Here is a 21,618-nt window from a genome sequence, read left to right on the forward strand (position 1 = left end):
CTTTAAATGAAGTTTATTGCAGTATAATTTTAAATAATTAAAATAGAATGTGTGCATTTATTTATGCATCTAGTTTGCTGAGTTTTGATAAATAAATGCATCCATGTAACTGTCATCAACAATAAGATTCACTCCAACATTCATTCCATCAATATGGTCTTCATTCCAAAAGCAAAGAGCCAAAATTCCTTCCTCTACTTTTTCAGGTAATTACCTACTCTGTTCCTGGCACAGCTACTGATTTGCCGATTTCCATTGGTCAGGTTTGACTTACCTTTTCTATAATTCCATGTAAGTGAGATCAAATGCCATATGCTCTCTTCCGTCTGGTTTCTTTCACTCATCACAATTTTATGCTGCATTCATAGTTCCCTACAGCAATAATTTGGAACTTTTAATCATGAAAAGTATTTAACTGTAAGAATGTACAGCAATGTGTTTATCAATTTACCTACTGATGAATATTTGAACCATTTCCAGTTAAAGCTATTATGAAGTTGCTATGAATATTTATGTGAGTCTTTGTGTGGACAAATGATTTTATTTTTCTTGTATAAATATCTGGATTCTATATTTCTGGATCATATGGCAACTAGAAGCTTAATTTTACAAGAAACTGCCTTAGCTTTTACCAAAATGGTTGACTCACTTTATTTTTTACATCAACATGGGTCCATATTCTCATGAGCATTTGATACTATCAGCATTTAAAAAAAAATTATAATCCTAGTGGATGAGTAGCAGCATGTCTTTGTGGTTTTAAGTTACATATCCCCAGTGTTAATGATGCTGAACATTTTTTTAAAAGAGTATTGACCATCTTCTTTAGTAAAGTATCCAAATTCTTTGCAATTTTTTTTTTTAGTTCTTTGTCACCGTATTTTGTATGTGTTCTTCATATATGCTAGAAACAAGCTGTAAATGGGATTTTTCAGTCAAGAATTTAAGAATAACTTAAGAATTATTCTTAAATTATTCTGATTAGTCAGGATGTACAGGGCTTCCCAGGCAGCAGTAGTGGTAAAGAACCCACCTGCCAATTCAGGGGACATAAGAACCACAGGTTCAATCCCTGGGTTGGGAAGGTCCCCTGGAGGAGGGTATGGCAACCCACTCCACTATTCTTGCCTAGAGAATGCCATGGACAAAGAAGCCTGGTGAGCTGCAGTTCAAGGGTCTCAAAGAGTCACTTCTCTGAAAGTGACTGAAGCGACTTAGCCAGCAAGCACAGAGATTCTAACTCTGTTCACACTCCATTAATTGTTTCATCTACAACTCCTGGTCATTCTTTGCTTGGCTTCAGGGTGTATTAATCTACCAATACTGGATTAATATTCTGTAAAAAATGCAAAGTGACACCACAGCAGAATTCTAGTACTTTTTCTCTGTATGTCTCCCTCTCCTCCAGTTCTCCACACTGCAGGGTTAAATGGCTTCAGCCTCCACAAATATCCTTCTTTGTTTCAACTCAGGGAGACTGATGTGCATTCACACAATCATTCAGGAACTGAATTCAAGTTGCTCATAGGGATCATCCTGCTTCTCTTTTCTCAAGGATCAATGAGTCCCATGTCTCCTGTTGTTCTATGTGTATAAACAGTTTCCTTATAATTTTTGGCCTGCTCTCCAGGTGTTCATGGCAGGAAGATGATCCATTTAAATTATTTCATTATGGCCAGAAGCAAAGGTCTCTATCTTCTTCCTAAGATCAGCCTAGCCACAAAGATGAAATGAAGGGTTCATGTGTGCTAAGTTGCTTTAGTTGTATCCAACTCTTTGTGACCCTATGGATGGTAGCCCACCAGGCTCCTCTGTCCATGGGATTCTCCTGGCAAGAATACTGAAGTGGGTTGCTATGCCCTTCCCCAGAGGATCTTCCTGAACCACAAATCAAACTCACGTCCTTTGTGTCTGCTGCGTTGGCTGATAGGTTCTTTACCACTAGAGCCACCTGAGAAGTTCAAAACAAAGAGTATTTTTATCCAGTTACACATTTCACTTGGAAATTTCAAAGTTATTTTATTTTAGGATAATAGACTTAAAAATAAGAAGATGGGGAGGCAGTCCTAAGATGGCAGAGGAATAGGACTGGGAGACCATTTTCTCCCCCATAAATTCATCAAAAGAACATTTGAACGCTGAGCAAATTCAACAAAACAACTTCTGAATGCTGGCAGAGGACATCAGGCACCCAGAAAAGCAGACCATTGTTTTCTAAAGGAGATGGAGAAGTCTTGAGGCTACTGTAAGAATAAGACTGAAAACGAGAGGCAGGAGGCTTAAGTCCAAATCCTGAGAACACCTGAGAAATCCTGACTCCAGGGAACATTAATCGATAGGAGCTCATCAAATGCCTCCATACCTAACTTAAACCAAGCACTACCCAAGGGCCAGCAAGTTTCAGAGCAAGACATACCACACAAATTCTCCAGCAACACAAGAACATAGCCCTGAGCTTCAATATACAGTCTGCCCAAAGTCTCTCCAAACCCATTGACATCTCACAACTCATTACTGGACACTTCATTGCACTCCAGAGAGAAGAAATCCAGCTCCACCCACTAGAACACCGACACAAGCTTCCCTAACCAGAAAACCTTGACAAGCCACTCATCCAATCCTACCCACAGTGAGGAAACTCCACAATAAAGAGAACCCCACAAACTGCCAGAATACAGAAAGGCCACCCCAAACATAGCAATATAAACAAGAGGAAGAGGCAGAGAAATACCCAGCAGGTAAAGGAACAGGATAAATGCCCACCAAACCAAACAAAAGAGGAACTGATATGGAATCTATCTGATAAATAATTCTGAATAATGATAGTGAAAATGATCCAAAATCTTGAAAACAAAATGGAGTTACAGATAAATAGCCTGGAGACAAGGGTTGAGAAGATGCAAGAAAGGTTTAACAAGGACCTAGAAGAAATAAAAAAGAGTCAATATATAATGAATAATGCAATAAATGAGATCAAAAACACTCTGGAGGGAGCCAACAGTAGAATAACAGAGGTAGAATACAGGATAAGTGAGGTAGAAGATAGAATGGTAGAAATAAGTGAAACAGAGAGGAAAAAAGAAAAATGAATTAAAAGAAATGAGGACAATGTCAGAGACCTCTCGGACAATGTTAAATGCCCCAACATTCGAATCATAGGAGTCCCAGAAGAAGAAGACAAAAAGAAAGACGATGAGATAATACTTGAGGAGATAATAGTTGAAAACTTCCCTAAAATAGGGAAGGAAATAATCACCCAAGTCCAAGAAACCCAGAGAGGCCCAAACAGGATAAACCCAAGGTGAAACACCCCAAGAAACATATTAATCAAATTAACAAAGATCGAATACAAAGAACAAATATTAAAAACAGCAAGGGAAAAACAATAAATAACACACAAGGGGATTCCCATAAGGATAACAGCTGATCTTTCAATAGAGACTCTTCAGGCCAGGAGGGAATGGCAGGACATACTTAAAGCGATTAAAAAACAAAACAAAAAAAAAAAAAACCTACAGCCCAGATTACTGCACCCAGCAAGGATCTTATTCAAATATGAAGGAGAAATCAAAAGCTTTACAGATAAGCAAAGCTGAGAGAATTCAGCACCACCAAACCAGCTCTCCAACAAATGCTAAAGGATCCTCTCTAGACAGGAAACACAGAAAGGGTGTATAAACATGAACCCAAAACAATAAAGTAAATGGCAACAGGATCATACTTATCAATAATTACCTTAAATGTAAATGGGTTAAATGCCCCAACCAAAAGACAAAGACTGGCTGAATGGATACAAAAACAAGACCCCTATTTTAGTTGTCTACAAGAGACCCTCCTCTAAACAAGGGACACATACAGACTGAAGATGAAGGGCTAGAAAAAGATATTCCACACAAATACAGACCAAAAGAAAGCAGGAGTAGCAATACTCATACCAGATAAAATAGACTTTAAAACAAAGTCTGTGAAAAGAGACAAAGTAGGACACTACCTAATGATCAAAGGATCAATCCAAGAAGAAGATATAACAATTATAAATATATATGTACCCAACATAGGAGCACCACAATATGTAAGCCAAATGCTAACAAGTATGAAAGGGGAAATTAACAATAACACAGTAATAGTGGGAGAATTTAATACTCCACTCACACCTATGGATAGATCAACTAAACAGAAAATTAACAAGGAAATGCAAACTTTAAATGATACAATAGACTGCTTAGACCGAATTGATATTGATAGGACATTTCACCCAAACACGATGATTTTCACCTTTTTCTCAAGTGCTCACAGAACCTTCTTCAGGATAGATCACATCCTGGGCCATAAATCTAGCACTGGTAAATTCAAAAAATTGAAATGATTCCAAGCATCTTTTCTGACCACAATGCAGTAAGATTAGATCTCAATTACAGGAGAAAAACTACTAAAATTCCAACATATAGAGGCTGAACAACATGCTGCTGAATAACCAACAAATCACAGAAGAAATCAAAATATGCATAGAAACAAATGAAAATGAAAACACAACAATCCGAAACCTGTGGGACACTGTAAAAGCAGTGCTAAGGGGAAGCTTCAAGCAATACAGGCATACCTAAAGAAACAAGAAAAGGGTCAAATAAATAACCTAATTCTACACCTAAAGCAACTAGAAAAGGCAGAAATGAAGAACCCAAGGTTAGTAGAAGGAAAGAAAGCTTAAATATTAGGGCAGAAATAAATGCAAAAGAAGCAAAAGAGACCATAGCAAAAATCAACAAAGCCAAAAGCTGGTTCTTTGAAAGGATAAATAAAACTGACAAACCATTAGCCAGACTCATCAAGAAACAGAGAAAAATCAAATCAATAAAATTAGAAATGAAAATGGAGAGATCACAACAGACAACACAGAAATACAGAGGATCATAAGAGACTACTATCAGCAATCATATGCCAATAAAATGGACAACGTGGAAGAAATGGACAAATTCTTAGAAAAGTACACCTTTCCAAAACTGAACCAGGAAGAAATAGAAAATCTTAACAGACCCGTCACAAGCACAGAAATTGAAACTGTAATCAGAAATCTTCCAGCAAACAAAAGCCCTGGTCCAGATGGCTTCACAGCTGAATTCTACCAAAAATTTCGAGAAGAGCTAACACCTATCCTACTCAAACTCTTCCAGAAAATTGCAGAGGAAGGTAAACTTCCAAACTCATTCTATGAGGCCACCATCACCCTAATACCAAAACCTGACAAAGATGCCACAAAAAAAGAAAACTACAGGTCAATATCACTGATTAACATAGATGCAAAAATCCTTAACAAAATTCTAGCAATCAGAATCCAACAACACATTAAAAAAGATCACACATCATGACAAAATGGGCTTTATCCCAGGGATGCAAGGATTCCTCAATATTCACAAATCAATCAATGTAATACACCACATTAACAAACTGAAAAATAAAATCCATATGATTATCTCAAAATATGCAGAGAAACCCTTTGACAAAATTCAAATTCCATTTATGATAAAAACCCTCCAGAAAGCAGAAATAGAAGGAACATACCTCAACATAATAAAAGCTATATATGACAAACCCACAGCAAACATTATCCTCAATGGTGAAAAATTGAAAGCATTTCCCCTAAAGTCAGGAACAAGACAAGGGTGCCCACTCTCACCACTACTATTCAACATAGTTTTGGAAGTTTTGGCAACAGCAGAAAAAAGAATAAAAGGAATCCAAATTGGAAAAGAAGAAGTAACACTCTCATTGTTTGCAGATGACATGATCCTCTACATTGAAAACCCTAAAGACTCCACCAGAAAATTACTAGAGCTCATCAATGAATATAGTAAAGTTGCAGGATATAAAATCAACGCACAGAAATCTCTTGTATTCCTATACACTAATAATGAGAAAATAGAAAGTGAAATTAAGGAAAAAATTCCATTCATCATTGCAATGAAAAGAATAAAATACTTAGGAATATATCTACCTAAAGAAACAAAAGACCTATATATAGAAAACTATAAAACATTGGTGAAAGAAATCAAAGAGGACACTAATAGATGGAGAAATAGATCATGTTCATGGATCAGAAGAAACAATATAGTAAAAATGAGTATATTACCCAAAGCAATCTATAGATTCAATGCAATCCCTATCAAGCTACCAACAGTATTTTTCACAGAGCTAGAACAAATAATTTCACAATTTGTATGGAAATCCAAAAAACCTCGAATAGCCAAAGCAATCTTGAGAAAGAAGAATGGACCTGGAGGAATCAACCTGCCTGACTTCAGGCTCTACTACAAAGCCACAGTCATCAAGACAGTATGGTACTGGCACAAAGACAGAAATATAGATCAATGGAACAAAATAGAAAGCCCAGAGATAAAACCATGCACCTATGGACACTTTATCTTGGACAAAGGAGGCAAGAATATACAATGGAGAAAAGACAATCTCTCTAACAAGTGGTTCTGGGAAACCTGGTCAACCACTTGATCACTTTCTAACACCGTACACAAAATAAACTCAAAATGGATTAAAGATCTAAATGTAAGACCAGAAAATATAAAACTCTAGAGGAGAACATAGGCAAAACACTCTCTGACATAAATCACAGCAGGATCTTTTATGACCCACCTCCCAGAATATTGGAAATAAAAGCAAAAATAAACAAATGGGACCAAATTAAAATTAAAAACTTCTGCACAACAAAGGAAAGTATAAGCAAGGTGAAAAGACAGCCTTCAGAATGGGAGAAAATAATAGCAAATGAAGCAACTGACAAAGAATTAATCTCAAAAATATGCAAGCAACTGCTGTAACTCAATTCCAGAAAAATAAACGACCCAATCAAAATACAGGCCAGAGAATAAACAGACATTTCTCCAAAGAAGACATACAGATGACTAACAAACCCATGAAAAGGTGCTCAACATCACTCGTTATTAGAGAAATGCAAATCAAAACACAATAAGTTACCATTTCATGCCAGTCAGAATGGCTGCTATCCAAAAGTCTACAAGCAATAAATGCTGGAGAGTGTGTGGAGAAAAGGGAACCCTCTTACACTGTTGGTGGGAATGCAAACTAGTGCAGCCACTATGGAGAACAGTGTGGAGATTTCCTAAAAAACTGGAAATAGAACTGCCATATTACCCAGCAATCCCACTTCTGGGCATACACACCGAGGAAACCAGAATTGAAAGAGACATGTGTACCCCAATGTTCATTGCAGCACTGTTTATAATAGCCAGGACATGGACGCATCCTAGATGTCCATCAGCAGACGAATGGATGAGGAAGCTGTGGTACATATACACAATGGAGTATTACTCAGCCATTAAAAAGAATACATTTGAATCAGTTCTAATGAGGTGGATGAAACTGGAGCCTATTATACCGAGTGAAGTAAGACAGAAAGAAAAACACCAATACAGTATAATAATGCATATATATGGAATTTAGAAAGATGGTAACGATAACCCTGTATGCGAGACAGCAAAAGAGACACAGATGTATAGAACAGTCTTTTGGACTCTGTGGGAGAAGGTGAGGGTGGGATGGTTTCAGAGTATGGCATTGACATGTATATTATCATATGTGACACGAATCACCAGTCTAGGTTCGATGCACGATACTGGATCCTCCTCGGGGCTGGTACACTGGGCTGACCCTGAGAGATGGTATGGGGAGGGACCTGGGAGGGGGGTTCAGGATGGGAAACACATGTACACCCATGGCGGATTCATGTCAATGTATGGCAAAACCAATACAATATTGTAAAGTAATTCAGTTCAGTTCAGTTCAGTCACTCAGTTGTGTCCGACTTTTTGCGACCCCATGAATCGCAGCACGCCAGGCCTCTTTGTCCTTCACCAACTCCCAGAGTTCACTTAGACTCATGTCCATCGAGTCAGTGATGCCATCCAGCCACCTCATCCTCTGTCGTCCCCTTCTCCTCCTGTCCCCAATCCCTCCCAGCATCAGAGTCTTTTCCAAAGAGTCAACTCTTCGCATGAGGTGGCCAAAGTACTGGAGTTTCAGCTTTAGCATCATTCCTTCCAAAGAAATCCCAGGGCTGATCTCCTTAGCCTCTGATTAAAATAAATAAATTTATATTAAAAAAATTTTTTAAAGTAAAAAACTAAGAAGATGAAGAGGAAGATAATAGTGTATAAATGTATATAAAGATGTATTCTGCTCCATGTGCTGAATCTAACAAAGATTAAAATACCAAAAGTATTAAAAAATTAAATATGTCTTTGAGGAATCAAGAGTTTGAACTTGTGATTGCATATAATGAGAAACAAAAATAAAATTTATTTTAAACTCGCCAGCACAAATGTGGATTATAAGAATATTCTTTGTCAGTTTGAAGAATTCAGGTTTGACTGATCCCACTCTAGTCTGCTCCTCTGCTGTAGTAGATACCAACATGAGTGAAAACAAGTCAACTGTATTTTTTTTAATGAACTATTTGTTTAAATTAAATATATAATTCAGAACTCATCAGTCTTTGCCAAAGAGAAAGATATTAAAGGTAGATATGTAGCCTGGCTACTTGTTACAAAACTGAAGCCTAAAATACAGATGTTTTAATATGGTCTAGCCTCTTTTTTGTTGTTGTTGTTCTTTTTTTTCCCCTTACCACTTCTCATTGTTGGATCTTCTACACTAACCTCTTTTGAGGGTCACTACTAAAACTCAGCAGTGGCCACAGGACTGGAAAAGGTCAGTTTTCATTCCAATCCCAAAGAAAGGCAATGCCAAAGAATGCTCAAACTACGCAACAATTGCACTCATCTCACATGCTAGGAAAGTAATGCTCAAAATTCTCCAAGCCAGGCTTCAGCAATATGTGAACCATGAAATTCCTGATGCTCAAGCTGGTTTTAGAAAGGAAGAGGAGCCAGAGATCAAATTGCCAACATCCGCTGGATCATCGAAAAGGCAAGAGAGTTCCAGAAAAACATATATTTCTGCTTTATTGACTATGCCAAAGCTTTTGACTGTGTGGATCACAATCTACTGTGGAAAATTCTGAAAGAGATGGGAATACCAGACCACCTAACCTGCCCCTTGAGAAATCTGTATGCAAGTCAGGAAGCAGCAGTTAGAACTGGAAATGGAACAACACACTGCTTTCAAATAGGAAAAGGAGTATGTCAAGGCTGTATATTGTCACCCTGCTTATTTAACTTCTTTTTTTTTAACTTTTATTTTTTTTTAATTTTAAAATCTTTAATTCTTACATTTGTTCCCAAACACGAACCCCCCTCCCACCTCCCTCCCCATAACATCTCTGTGCAGAGTACATCATGAGAAACGCTGGACTGGAAGAAACAGAAGCTGGAATCAAGTTTGCCAGGAGAAATATCAGTCACCTCAGATATGCAGATGACACCACCTTTATGGCAGAAAGTGAAGAGGAACTAAAAAGCCTCTTGATGAAAGTGAAAGAGGAGAGTGAAAAAGTTGGCCTAAAGCTCAACATTCAGAAAATGAAGATCATGGCATCTGGTCCCACCACTTCATGGGAAATAGACGGGAACAAAGTGGAAACAGTGGAAACAGTGTCAGACTTTATTTTGGGGGTCTCCAAAATCACTGCAGATGGTGACTGCAGCCATGAAATTAAAAGACACTTACTCCTTGGAAGAAAAGTTGTGACCAACCTAGATAGTATATTCAAAAGCAGAGACATTACTTTGCTGACTAAGGGCCATCTAGTCAAGGCTATGGTTTTTCCTGTGGTCATGTATGGATGTGAGAGTTGGACTGTGAAGAAGGCTGAGCATCGAAGAATTGATGCTTTTGAACTGTGGTGTTGGAGAAGACTCTTGAGAGTCCCTTGGACTGCAAGGAGATCCAACCAGTCCATTCTGAAGGAGATCAACCCTGGGATTTCTTTGGAATGAATGGTGCTAAAGCTGAAACTCCAATTCTTTGGCCACCTCATGCGAAGAGTTGACTCATTGGAAAAGACTCCGATGCTGGGAGGGATTGGGGGCAGGAGGAGAAGGGGACGACAGAGGATGAGATGGCTGGATGGCATCACTGACTCTATGGATGTGAGTCTGAGTGATCTCCAGGAGTTGGTGATGGACAGGGAGGCCTCACGTGCTGCAATTCATGGGGTCACAAAGAGTCGGACACAACTGAGCGACTGAACTGAACTGATCTCCTACTAAACCTTGTATTTCTGAGATGAGATGATGAGCTTGTTTCCATGGAGATGTAAATTCCAGATAAGCATTACCTAATCTCATAAATTTTTGCATATTAACGGGGCAAAAGGCTTGGATCAAAAATAAGGAAAGAGACTTGCAAAAGTATGGCCAGCTAAAAAACTCTTTCTTCAAAAAATATATATATATACATTATTCAATAATGTGTATGTGTACATTATGTGTACTTAGATGTTGACTTGTGCTGGGTTCTTTCCAAGTGCCTCTACAAGGGTTGAGAGCCAGAGAGTGCTGTTTATATTTAAATTCATTCCATCTGTTCTGAGGCTCCTAGAATGGGCTATGTAAATCATGACACATATAGAGCTTATCCAACAAAATAAATGTGAACTGTACAAGAATAACTATTTGGGAAATAGCAATTAAAGAAAAAAAATCCAATTGAAACTATCCAAAACAAAATAGTACCTAGTAAGAAATATAAATGAAAATAAATTTATAAAATCCATATGATGAAATTATAAAACCTTTTGAGGAACATAGGAAATGTCAATAAAGGTGAAAACTTGTTGGAATAATTATTGCTACCACTTTACTCAGGAACTAATAAAGACAGAATAATCTTAAGTTGATAAAATGACTCAGAGTTACTTTGTAAAGATGGGCAGTAAGTTGGACTTGCCCAAGAAAACAGGCTTGAATTTGACATTGATTTGTATTACTTTCATAGTATTTTGTATTTGCATAGTAATTTTTATTACTTGCATAGTAAATAAATTTATTGAAAAATTAATTAGAGAGACAAAAATATTAATATAATTTGCTATCATATTTATTCAACTCTTTGACCCAGTCTTCAAAAAAATTTCAAGTTCATATGTTTAAAAGGTATACTGCTAAATACAAGAGAAGTCAAATATTTCCACTGAACTTGGTCACATACAACATTTCTCTTGGTCACAGAGAATAACAGACTGGTTCAAAATTGGGAAAGAAATATGACAAGGCTGTATATTGTCACCTTGCTTATTTAATTTATGTGCAGACAACATTAAGTGAAATACCAGTCTGGATAAATCACAAGCTAGAATCAAGATTGCTGGGAGAAATATCAATAACCTCAGATATGCAGATGATACCACCCTAATAGCAGAAAGTGAAGGGGAACTAACTAAAGAGCCTTTTGATGAAGGTGAAAGAGCAGAGTGAAAAACCTGGGTTGCAATTCAACATTCAAAAAACTAAGATCATGGCATCTAGTCTTAACACTTCATGGCAAATAGAGAGGAAACAATGGGAAAAATTACAGACTATTTCTGGGGGACTCCAAAATCACTGCAGATGGAGACTGCAGCCATGGAATTAAAAGATCCTCACTTCTTGAAAGAAAAGCTATGACAAACCTAGACAGCATATTACAAAGCAGAGACATCACTTCCAACAAAGGTCCATATAGTCAAAAGTTATGGTTTTTCCAGCAGTCATGTATGGATGTTAGAGTTGGACCATAAAGAAGGCTGAATGTCAAAGAATTGATGCTTTCAAACTGTGGTTCTGGAGAAGACTCTTGAGATTCCCTGGACAGCAAGGAGAGCAAATCTCTCAATTCTAAAGGAAATCAACCCTGAATATTCATTGGAAGGACTGGTGCTGAAACTGAAGCTTCAAAACTTTGCCCACCTAATGTGAAGAGTTGACTCACTGGAAAAGATCATGATGCTGGGAAAGTTTGAGGGCATGAGGAGAAGGGATGAAAAAGAATGAGATGGTTGGATGACATCACTGACTCAGTGGATATTATGAGTTTGAGCAAACTCTCGATGATAGTGAAGGACAGGGAAGCCTGGTGTATTGACGTTCATAGGGTCACAAAGAGCTGGACACAACTATGTGACTGAACATATAAACAAAATTTCATGGAATTATGATATAGTGTTACAGATCTTGAGGTTGGAAGGTTTCCTTACAATTAAGCCCAAAACACTGAAAATTCCTGATACAGTTAAGATATATTGGTTTCAGGAGGAGCAAGGGAACTTGTAAATTATGTCATGGATATTTACATGGAGAAAATCATGCAGGTGTCACTGTAATGAAATTCTACATTATAGAGTAGCTACTTACAGATAGCCATTGGTTAAAATGAGTGAAATTTGAAATGACAATCACTTAGGAATAATTCCAAGCATGAAGTGTATCTTTTTCAATATTGTATGGTAATTGCTATCACTTCAGTTTGATTCTGTTACTGGTCTGGCTAGTTTAGCTAGTCTAGAGTGAATCTAAATCTAATCTAGTCTAGAATTAGCTTTACCACAGGAAGTACTTATACATTTTGCTTAAGCAAGTTTGAGTTGTGTTTCTGACACTTGGATCAAAAGTATAATTAATGACTTACTTTGTTCAAAAATATCTTTTGTAATTTTCATTGGAACAGACTGAATGTACCTTCTCAAAATTCCTATGTTAAAACTTATTTCCAAAATGATGCCATTAGGACGTGGGCCTTTGGACATGATTAGGTCATGAAAGTGGAGCCCTCCTGAATAAGACTAGTGTTCTTATAAAAGGGACTCCAGAGAGCTCTCTTACTGTCACTCAGGCACATATGTGGACACAATGAGAAGATGGCGGTGGAAAGGTTCTTCTACATATGGGAAGAGGTTCCTCACTAGAATTTGACCATGCTGACACCCTGATCTTAGATTTCCAGCCTCCAGAGCTATGAGAAGTAAATTTTTGTTTTTTATGAAAAAAAAAAAATGAAAAGAATATAAATTGGAATGGCAACCCACTCCAGTGTTCTTGCCTGGAGAATCCCAGGGACAGGGGAGCCTGCTGGGCTGCCATCTATGGGGTCTCACAGAGTCGGACATGACTGAAGCAACTTAGCAGCAGCAGCAGCAGCAATATATATGATGCTACATTTAAGTTACATCAAGAGAAATCCATGGGAGATGGCATGGTGTTGCAGAAGATCCAGGCAGGGGAGACAAGGTGAATGATTTTAGGTATATGTCACTATTTACTAACATTGTTACATATATTGTAACTAAATGTCATAAAGCTTGTTTCCCTGTTTCTGTTTCTTAAAAATGAATTAGTTGGTTTTAAATATTTTTATATCTCTAGTTTATACTGTAAATCAAATCAGATCATATATATATGTATGACATGTAGTTCAGTCACTCAGTCATGTCCGACTCTTTGCGACCCCATGGACTGCAGCACACCAGGCCTCCCTGTCCATCACCAACGCCCAGAGTTTACCCAAGCTCACGTCCATTGAGTCGGTAATGCCATCCAACCATCTCATCCTCTGAATTCTATGTAAATTGAAAGTGTTCTTAGTGATTATCCTCCCTAGTACTCAATTCTTTTCAAAACTTCATGTTCCCCAAAGAAGACAATCAAATGGAATGCTGTGATCAAATGGAGCACATCATTCCAAAGAGCCAAGGTGATGAAGTAGCCAGCTCATAGTTAGAAAGGAAAGGCTATTATGTTTTCTTTCCATTGCTTCCTCTCACCTGTCACCTTAGTTGCTTATGTAATACTTGAGTGAGAAAAATAGTCCATTACAATTCAAAATGGTTATTCCAGCCTTTCATAGAAATACCACAGGCATCAATAGGATGCAATGGAAACGCTGTAGGACTAAGAGGTAGGCATTCCGGCATTAATCTTTATTAGCATAATAGCTTAGGTTCTTTGTCTTTAAATTAGACTTAGATTGGATCTATCTAGTTCTAATATGCTGACTCTGAAAAAATTCACAAGATACACATCTATTAAGTAAAAGGTATCCTGAGTATTCTTTGGCCAGAAATGTGGCACTTGCTTACATAAAATTTGTTTTTCACCTGTAGGTAACTACAAATACATCACATCTTTTCATTATCAGCCTAGAAATGTCAATGTCTTGAATGCATTTATGGCACTGTAGACTTCTTTGTAGCACCAAATACATAGGAATGAGAAGAAAACTCAGAAATGTATGATGCTAAATGGATGCTCTCATTTTACATACCATGTTTCATTTTTCTCATGTAATTTCTAAGATGACAAAGCAAGAATAGAAAAGATCTTGAGACGGGTAAGAGATATGATTACCGTAAAGCAATTTCCTAACAGAGGAGTTTCAGAGAACCAGAACTGTTTAATATGAAAAGAAGATGATACCAAGGAAGATAATAAAGCTACAGTAATGATGAATGGCGTACAAGAGGGTAAGTGCTTCAGTCTGACCTATTTTAAATATCACAAAATAGATAAAAAGGATCATCACCAAAGCACCACTCCTAAACACCATTATAACAAATAGCATTTAGAGACTGTTCATTGAAATTGACCCTCATATAGAGTTCTTATAACATGTACTAGAGTAAAAGAACATTTGATAAAATCAGAGAGCTAGCAAATTGAAAACTGATTAAAGCCTTTTTTTTTCCCCCTGAATGAGGAAGGATAATGAACATGCAGATTGCCAATATTTTTTTGTTTGTTTATTTATTTTGAAACTTAAATCACATCTTTATCTGTTTCTCTGCTGATGGGCACTTAGGTTGCTTCCATGATCTGGCTATTATAAATAGCGCTGCAATGAACACCAGGGTGCTTTACATATGGAATCTAGAAAAATGGCATCTAATTTGGTGATCTAATTTGCAAAACAGAAACAGAGACATAGACATAGAGAACAAATGTATGGCCATGAAGGGAAGGAAGGGAGGTGATGGGATGAATTGGGACATTGGGGTTGACATATATACACTCTTGATACTACTCATGGACAGAGGAGCCTGGCTGGCTATAGTGTACAGGGTCTCACAGAGATGGACATGACTGAAGAGACTTAGCATGCATGCCTAAGAGAGATAACTGGTGAGAACCTGCTGTATAGCTCAGGGAATTCTACTCAATTCTCTGTGGTGACCTAAATGGGAAGGAAATCCAAAAAAGAGGAGCTGTATGTATAGATGGGTGATTCACTTTGCTGTACAGTAGAAATTAACACAACATTATAAAGCAAATATATCCCCCCCCCAATTTTTTTTTTAAAGAAAAAGAATAAACTTAAATCACATTTTTGAGCTTATGGTTTCTGTGGAGTAGGGGTCTGCTGCTTTGGATTTCTCATCAGGCTGCATTCAGGGGATAGGCCAGGGTTGTGGTCTATTCTCAAGGACAGAATGGAGAAGGAACTGTTTCCAAACACATGTGGTTGTTGGCAAAATACATTCTGTGCAATTATAAGGCTAAGGATTTCAGTTTCTGGCTGGCCATTGGCTGGATGCTGTCCTCCATTTCGAGTTGGTTGCAGACCAGAGACTGTCTTCAGCTGCATATTCTGATGCAACCCGGCTGCTTGTTACAGTAAGGACAGCAAGGGAGAGAGTCTGCTAGCAAGGTGGACATGACAATCTTATGTCATGTAACCACAGAATTGAAATCTTGTTTCCATTACCATATTCTAGTTTTGCAAACAAAGATCCATCACTAGATGAATCAAAGCTATGGTTTCTTCAGTAGTCATGTAGGGATGTTCATGTTGGACCCACAAAGAAGGCTGAGCACCAAACAACTGAGGCTTTTGAACTGTGGTGCTGGAGAAGACTCTTGAGAGTCCCTTGGACAGCAAGGAGATTAAACCAGTCAGTCCTAAAGGAAATCTAGCCTGAATATTCATTGGAAGAACTGGTGCTAAAGCTGAAGCTCCAATAATTTGGCCACCTGATGTGTAGAGCTGACTCATTGGAAAATACCCTGATGCTGGGGAAGACTGAAGGCAAAATGAGAAGAGGGTGGCAGAGGATGAGATGGTAAAATAGCATCACCAACTTAACAGACATGGATTTGAACAAACTCCGGGAGATAGTGAAGGACAGGTAAGCTTGGTGTGCTGCCATTTATGGGGTTGGATCGCAAAGAGTCAGACACTACTGAGTTACTGAACAACAGCAACAACAAATATTCTAAAACAAGTCACAGGTCCAGGTTGCTCTCTAGGGAAGGAGATGCTGCAGAATGTGAATGCCAGGAAGCAGGGATCCTCGGATCATCTTAGAATCTGCTGGTGAGAATCTGCTGGAGCTAGAATCACCTTCTAGCTCCCAATGGCTCACATGCTCCCACGTGTCCTCCCCCACCACCGCAGAATACAGTCACCTCCGACCAAGAGGAACCACATGTCTCATCCATCACAGCATTTGTTTAGAGTCCAGCATCTCACCATCCAAATCAGAAACTTCAGTCTGGGTAAAATTCCTCTACAGTTATCAATTTTTAAAACCTGAACAAACAACTTATCTACCCCTCACTGCTGTAATCTACAACTGTAGAATATAGAGCTTTCCAGTAAAATTTCATGGAGGTGAAGGGGTAGAGAGACTTGCAGAGAAGGGATGAGGTAAATGAGAAACAGCAAAAGATGCAGACATTGTAAAATGAAAAATACATACATATACAAAATATTATCATAGACAAAATATTGTATAGTCAAAACATATATAAAATATGAGCAACCAATTACCAGTTGACAATCAACTCATTATGGCAGGTTCAAGAAGCATCTTAAGCCTTTTATTTAGGATAGCCCACTAAAGCATGACACTCTGTTTAATTGGTTTGTGATGGCTTCACGTCCTTTATCAGAAGATTTAGAAAGCTTTCCAAATAAAAGGTAATTTTATTTGGTAATTTTATTCCAACTTTAACATAAAGATACATTTTCTGATTTGGCATCATATGCTCTATACCTAGAAACACAAAATATTCATGCCTAGTGGATTTGACTTTTCAATACAGCAAAATTTCTTAACCGGACCCTAATTATCAAAGGCAAAAATCTTTTTTTGAGAAACTAGGTCTCCTCATGTCAAAAAAGCTGTAACTCTTAGTTCACACCTTAATGCATCCAAATAAACAAAATCAAGGCTTAGTAAAGTAGACAGTGTTATAGTCAGAAAAGTGAAATGGCAGGCTTTCTAGGCCATAATTAACAGAGCCATCACTTGAGGTTTACAGTGGAACACAAAAGTGCCATTTACAATTTGAAACAAAAGAACCATTAGCTTTCTGCCTTCTTTATTGCATTATTGATTTACAATTATTTCCTTTCATTTAATTCAGCCAAACATGCATGCCTAACAATTTTTTATCCTTTAAAATGATGGTTACTGATTTTGCTTCCAAACAGTGCCCTCCCAACCCTCTTTTCTCACTGTCAGCTTCTCAATTTGTTTCATTAATAACAACTTTCATTTTCCCTAACGATGCTTTTGGCGTACTTACTTGCAGGCACCTCTGACCACACCACAATAACATTTTGCAGGTCTATCGGTTTAAGACTGTATCACTGGAAACAATGACTATCGAACCCGCCAATGTTTGAAAGCATTTGTCACATTTATTCTGACTTCTGCTTTAAGCTATGCCCTGCTTGCTGTCATTTGAAGATAAATGAGAATGAATGGAACATTACCTCTTTCTCTTCTCTGGCCCATATCTTAACCCATCAAACTATAACATTTTAATTTTAATCATAGAATCTTTATCAGTAGTGGCAAAATGACTTTGACAAAACTAAAATACTCAGATGAATCTAATTTACCAACTTCAATCTCAACACTTTCTGCCTTTCTCTAGGGTGTCTTACTACAATTAGTGATTAGCACAAGAATCAGTTCAAGAATCCTGAGTTTTGGGCAAACAATTACATTGGTAATGTCAATTTACTTAGAGCATTTGATACTTGTGTTCTCTGTGCAAAAGACTATTAGTAGAATGTGTGCATATTTTATAAACCTGAGGGATATTATTCCTATTCATTAGCTACAACTCAAAATAATAGGATTTTGGTGTTGTCAATTACAGTGAAGCATTCATATATATACACACATACCCTTCCCCCAGCACATACACACATCCATCTATGTGGGTCTGATCTCAAGTTTGCTTCCACCAGGAATTATTTTTAAATACTAATATAACTCAAATAACCCTCACAACTTCTGTATAGACTTACAACTTTGATAGAGCCTCTAATAAGAGCATTTTGTCCAGTTGTTTAAACTGTGGTGCCATTTAAGCAAAGATCAACATTAATAAGAGAAATTTTAAATGTTGGTGATTAATCAAATCTCTGCTTATGATTTGAAATGATGACCCTTCTGACTCATACAGAAGTATGAGCTTCCAAGTTGTTTAATAATCTTACAAGAGATACTTAGTTAAAAGGGGACTGCCTTGTTTTTTCTTCTTCATATAATTAATTATACAAATTATATTTTTTCTCCAGAGATTCTAATTTTGGTTATAACATTTTGGAACTTGGTTGCAAAGGGTATATGGTATTTGATGTGATTATTATTATATTAGGGGAACATTTGTGTTTGAAGATTGACAGAAACAACTTAAGATTAATGAATAAGGAAGGTAATGTTCACTTCAGTAGCTCAGTCTTACCTGAGTCTTTGTGACCCCATGGACTGCTGCATGCAAGGCTCCCCTGTCCATCATCAACTCCCAGAGCTTGCTCAAACTCATGTCACTCGAGTACGTGATGCCATCCAACCATCCCATCCTCTGTCGTCCCTTCTCCTCTCACCTTCAATCTTTCCCAGCATCAGGGTCTTTTTCAATGAGTCAGGTAAATGTTCAAGCTGGGTTAATTCGTCATTCAATTTTAGGGTAGGAAGATATGTTGTCGGGCTTTCCTGGTAGCTCAGAGGTTAAAGCGCCTGCCTGGAATATGGGAGACCCAGGTTCAATCCCTGGGTCGGGAAGATCCCCTGGAGAAGGAGATGACAACCCACTCCAGTACTCTTGCCTGGAGAATCCCATGGAGGGAGGAGCCTGGTAGGCTACAGTCCATGGGGTCGCAAAGAGATGGACACGACTGAGTGACATACTGTATTAAGATATGTTGTCATGTGTCTTGTAAATAAATTCTGCAGGTAACTCTGGAACTAGAGTTCCAGAATTATTTTGTAAAGTGAGATAAAGCCATGTTCTTTAAAGCAGTGGCTTACAAACAAATTTCTGGTGCAACATGCATTAGACAGGTATTGCTGGTTTAGAAAACTGATTAACATATTTTGTCAGCGTCTTCATTCTGAGTTTTCTTTTTGTTCAAAGAAGAAAATTTTATCAAGATTCTAAGCAGGTAAGGAGGGGCTTCCCAGGTAACACTAGTGGTAAAGAACCTGCCTGCAAACACAGATGTAACAGATGCAGCTTCGATGCCTGGGTTGGGCAGATGCCCTGGAGGAGAAAATGGCAACACACTCCAGTATTCGTACTGGGAAAATTCCATGACAGAGGAGCCTGGTGGGCTAAAATCCATGGGGTTGCAAAGAGTCGGATATGACTGAAGCAACTTAGCATGCATCTATGCAAGCAGGTAAGGATAAACCTAAACATATCTATTTCATGAAAGTCAAATCTTACCCATTATCTTTACTTACTACTTCATTCTATGGGTTTACATTTCATGCAAAGATGGGCTCAATAAAGGACAGAAATGGTATGGACCTAACAGAAGCAGAAGATATTAAGAAGAGGTGGAAGAATACACAGGAGAACTGTACAAAGAAGATCTTCATGACCCAGATAATCACAATGGTGTGATCACTCACCTAGAGCCAGACATCCTGGAATGTGAAGTCAAGAGGGCCTTAGGAAGCATCACTGTGAACAAAGCTAGAGGAGGTGATGGAATTCCAGTTGACCTATTTCAATTCTTGAAGGATGATGTTGTGAAAGTGCTGCACTCAATATGCCAGCAAATTTGGAAAACTCAGCAGTGGCCACAGGACTGGAAAAGGTCAGTTTTCATTCCAATCCCAAAGAAAGGCAGTGCAAAAGAATGCTCAAACTACTGCACAATTGCACTCATCTCACATGCTAGTAAAGTAATGCTCAAAATTCTCCAAGCCAGGCTTCAGCAATCGGTGAACTGTGAACTTCCAGATGTTCACGCTGGTTTTAGAAAAGGCAGAGGAACCAGAGATCAAATGCCAACATTCGTTGAGTCATGGAAAAAGCAAGAGAGTTCCAGAAAAACAACTATTTCTGTTTTATTGACTATGCCAAAGCCTTTGACTGTGTGTATCACAATCAACTGGAAAATTTTGAAAGAGATGGGCTTATCCGACCACCTAACCTGCTTCTTGAGAAACCTGTATGCAGGTCAGGAAGCAACAGTTAGAACTGGACATGGAACAACAGACTGGTTCCAAATAGGAAAAAGAGTATGTCAAGGCTGTATACTGTCACCCTGCTTATTTAACTGATATGCAGAGTACATTATGGGAAACGTGGGGCTGGAGGAAGCACAAACTGGAATCAAGATTTCTTGGAGAAATATCAGTAACCTCAGATATGCAGATGACACCACCCTTATGGCAGAAAGTGAAGAGGAACTAAAGAGCCTCTTGATGAAAGTGAAAGAGGAGAGTGAAAAAGTTGGCTTAAAGCTCAACATTCAGAAAACCAAGATCATGGTATCCGGTCCCATTGCTTCATGGGAAATAGATGGGGAAACAGTGGAAACAGTGGCTGACTTAATTTTTCTGGGCTCCAGCATTATTGCAGATGGTGATTGCAGCCATGAAATTAAAAGACATTTACTCCTTGGAAGGAAAGTTATGACCAACCTAGATAGCATATTCAAAAGCAGAGACATTACTTTGCCAATAAAGGTCCATTTAGCCAAGGCTATGGTTTTTCCTGTGGTCATATATGGATGTGAGAGTTGGACTGTGAAGAAAGCTGAGCACGAAGAATTGATGCTTTTGAACTGTGGTGGGAGAAGACTCTTGAGAGTCCCTTGGACTGCAAGGAGATCCAACCAGTCCATTCTAAAGGACATCAGTCCTGGATGTTCACTGGAAGGACTGATGTTGAAGCTGAAACTTCAAAACTTTGGCCACCTCATGCGAAGAGTTGACTCATTGGAAAAGATTCTGATATTGGGAAGGATTGGGGGCAGGAGGAGAAGGGGATGACAGAGGATGAGATGGTTGGATGCCATCACTAACTCAATGGATATGGGTTTGAGTGGACTCAGGGAATTGGTAATGGACAGGGAGGCCTGGCGTGCTGCCGTTCATGAGGTCACAGAGAGTCGGACATGACTGAGCAACTGAACTGATCTGAACCCTAGAGAAAGTTGAAGAGTTGAATCCTCTTATAAACCAGAAGGAACCAAGGAAACAGGTGCCTTCTCTAATAAAATTCTGCCCTACCTCTCTCATCACATAGATGTGTTACTCAAATGTGATACTCAATCAGCAAAGAGCATGGGAAAGCAGAAAGAATGTATTCAATACGAGGTAGTGACCAAATGACTTAGATTTTTTCTGCCGTAATTAACCCACTGATATTAGTAACATTTTTGAGCACCATTTTAAGTGAGATT

The sequence above is a fragment of the Capricornis sumatraensis genome, chromosome 16 (assembly GCF_032405125.1).
Source record: "Capricornis sumatraensis isolate serow.1 chromosome 16, serow.2, whole genome shotgun sequence".
Classification (NCBI taxonomy): Eukaryota; Metazoa; Chordata; class Mammalia; order Artiodactyla; family Bovidae; genus Capricornis; species Capricornis sumatraensis.